This window comes from Triticum urartu, chromosome 5A (assembly GCF_056163025.1).
Source record: "Triticum urartu cultivar PI428250 chromosome 5A, HENAU_Tu73, whole genome shotgun sequence".
In the NCBI taxonomy this organism is placed as follows: Eukaryota; Viridiplantae; Streptophyta; class Magnoliopsida; order Poales; family Poaceae; genus Triticum; species Triticum urartu.
The window spans coordinates 605915694-605919440 of NC_141877.1; positions in this window are offsets into that span (position 1 = coordinate 605915694).

Genomic DNA, 3747 nt, shown 5'->3' on the forward strand with positions numbered 1-3747 from the left:
CGTGCGAGTCGAGCAGTTCGATGATTGGCGGAAACATCGGGTGCCTTGTATTGGTTGATGGAGGCGCCATGGAAGATGGCCTCAAACGTCGAGGGTCTCCTTGTCCACCGTCCCGCTGGCGCCAGCGCCGCCTGTGGTCAACAGCTCCCAGTAGATGAAGTGGTGCCCGGGGGATGCTCTTGGTGCAGACCTGGATGGTGTACTTCATGGAGTGAATAGCATAAAACTACCACTTTTTGCCCTATGGTTCCAAAAGACTACCAGATGTTTCTTTGTGAATGATAACTACCCAAATATGTGTCAGCTGTTTCAAAAAACCCAAATAGCACGTGGTTAACATTTAATCGGGTTTATGACAGCTGGGGTCCGCTCCTAAATAAACCGTTTGTTTGACTGTTTAGTTTGGCCGTTAGCTTACATGTGGGACCTACATGCAAGATACCTAACATGGAAAGTGATAGTTTCATGCTACGCAGGCTAGTGGTTGATTTGGCGGCGGCTTTGCACGGGAGAGTGGGATGGTCGGATGGATAGATGGAATGGATGCGCGGGAGAGTGGGATGGTCGGATGGATGGATGGAATGGATGCGCAGGTGGCGGGGGAAGATTCGTCTGTCAATGGAAATCAAGGCGCGCGTGTGGGAATTGTGATGGGCAAGCGAGTCGGTCGATCGTTGTAGGCAGATTTGGTTGTGTGTAACAATAACACGGTGGGACATATAACAGCCGGCGGCACGTACACGCGTACCGCTTGCACGTCTGTGGCACATGCACCGCACCTGCTACCTAGGCGGATCGATGGCATGACTCGAAGGTTCAAAATGGCTCTGGCAAAAGCAGCAAATCGGAAAGGACTGGACGAACACTGGTCGGCGTCCCATGTACTCTAGTACTGGAGAACGAGGGAGAAAGAGGATAAGGAAGGAAGGTACGGGCACGTGTCTTCACGGCCAAGAAAGACACACCGCAACAAGGGGAGGAAGGGAGGCGGGAATCGCAGTACTGCACAGAGGGAAAGGAGAGCAGAAATGTCTCTGCAACTAATTAGACATGGCTCTCAACGGATATTATAACTCCTGGAACCACATAGAAGATGCACCCAAAAAACATTTAAAACCGGACTCCGCCAAAATGCTTAAAACGACTTGTTGAGGGACAGCCATATGTACTACCTACTGTCGTTACAAACTGAAGGGATTCACTGAATGGGACGTGCGTCCATAGCCACGGCTAGGAAATGTCACGACACCTACGAGCCGGTGGGAGGGGGGAGGACCGGAGGAGGAGCCGGGTGTAAGCAACTCGCTAGATCGGGAAGGAATTTAGGGATTCGATTTCGAATTGGGGAAAAGTTCGGTAGCTAGCCACCCAACCACCCTCACAGCTATCCGATTACACCGGCCGAAGCCGTCATTCCAATCCTAGCCAACTATTACAGGAAGAGATCGATCTCTATTTAAACCAGTTACCGTTGGCTCGATTAACGGGCCAGGCTGTAGTCGTCGAGCCAACGCGGTGGGTTGGTCGCTCGCTTGGGCCGCTAGGCCGGCCCATCTCCTTGATTGAATTCCATCGCGCCATCTTCTGTTGCCGGATCCGCTACAGTCTGTTGTTTGGCAATAACTCGTCTCGACTGAACCAGTGGTTCAGTCCTTGTCTTGGCGATGCTGACATCCCCCTCTCCTTGTGAACCGGCTTGTCCCCAAGCCGGAGCTCGGGGAAACTCCTGCTTCAACGAATCCAGATCCTCCCAAGTAGCAGTGGCTGGTGTACCGCAACTCCAGAGAATTAAACCCTGCATCACTGTCTTGCGGCCCGACTGACGAACGCGACGATCCAGAACCTGAACAGGCACTTGCAGACTGGCGGTAGGAGAGGGTAACTGTGTTTGCACCCGAGTCGTTGGCAGAATGAACTTCTTGAGCTGAGACACATGAAACACTGGGTGGATGCGACTATCAGGATGCAACTCCAGTCGGTATGCAACTTCTCCAATTTTGTCGAGTATCTTGTAACGACCAAAGTACTTGAATGAAAGTTTGTGGTTGGCTCTTCTGACAACTGATGATTGCACGTATGGTTGCAGTTTGAGGAACACGAGACCGTTGACAGCAAAAACTCGTTCAGTTCGTTTCTTGTCTGCTTGATGCTTCATTCTCTGCTGAACACGCAACAAGTGTTGTTTCACCGATGCGATCGTCAACTGTCGGGAGTCCAGCCACGATTGGACATCGACGGGAGCAATTGTATCAGAAGCAGATATTCCAAAGAACCGCAGAGTCTGCCCATAAATGATTTCAAAAGGCGTTTTGTTCAGTGCCGAATGCCAGTTGGTATTGTACCAGAATTCACAAAGCGACAGCCATTTGCTCCATTTAGTAGGATGGGCACTGATGAAACACCGCAAGAAACACTCAATTTGCTGATTTACTCTTTCAGTTTGGCCGTCAGTCTCTGGGTGATATGCTGTACTCATGTTTAGCTCTGCGCCAGTTTTGGAAATAAGTAGTTGCCAGAATGTGCTAGTGAAAACAGGGTCTCTGTCACAGATGATAATCCTGGGCATCCCATGCAACTTGTACACATTGTCTAGAAAGGCTTCAGCCACTTTCTGAGCATTGAAAGGGTGTGAGAGAGGAACGAAATGGCCATATTTAGGGAACTTGTCAATCACCACAAGTATGCAATTGTACTGGAAGGATGTAGGAAGACCTGAGATAAAATCCATAGATACTGTGTCCCAAGCTTTGGAAGGTACTGGCAGAGGAGATAGCAATCCAGGGTACTGAACTCTTTCTGGTTTAGCTTGCTGACACACCAAGCAGGATTGGACTTGAGTTTTGATGAAGGTTTTCATTCCTTGCCACCTAAAGAGGGAGATTACTCGTTTGTATGTGACTGGAAAGCCAGAATGACCCCCAACTGGACTAGCATGAAAGGCTGTAAAAATTTTGAGGTGTAGATCTGTATCAGGCCCAACCCATATACTGTTCTTATAGCGAAGGAGACCTTGGTGCAGAGAGAACTGTGGTTTAGATGCAGGATCTATGGTCAGTTGTTGTAAAATGTCTTGTGTTTAGGGTCATCATTGTAGCTCTGATACCAACTGTAAGCAACTCGCTAGATCGGGAAGGAATTTAGGGATTCGATTTCGAATTGGGAAAAAGTTCGGTAGCTAGCCACCCAACCACCCTCACAGCTATCCGATTACGCCGGCCGAAGCCGTCATTCCAATCCTAGCCAACTATTATAGGAAGAGATCGATTTCTATTTAAACCAGTTACCGTTGGCTCGATTAACGGGCCAGGCTGTAGTCGTCGAGCCAACGCGGTGGGTTGGTCGCTCGCTTGGGCCGTTGGGCCGGCCCATTTCCTTGATTGAATTCCATCGCGCCATCTTCTGTTGCCGGATCCGCTATAGTCTGTTGTTTGGCAATAACTCGTCTCGACTGAACCAGTGGTTCAGTCCTTGTCTTGGCGATGCTGACACCGGGGGAGGTGACCCATGCCGCCCTGAGACCGGATCTCGAGGGGGGTGAGGGAGGGTTGGGGCATGTCGAGGGGGGTGGCGGTAGGTTTTCCCGCGTGTCGTTCGTCGCTTCGCTAGGGTGAGAAAGTAACATGGTCCTTGTTGTGTACTCCCTGCTTGGTATAGTCGTCAGTGGTAAATTAAATGTGATTACTGATTTTTTTTTGACGGCTAAACGAAGCAAGAAGAATACTTGCCGTGCTTTGAAGTTTTGAACAG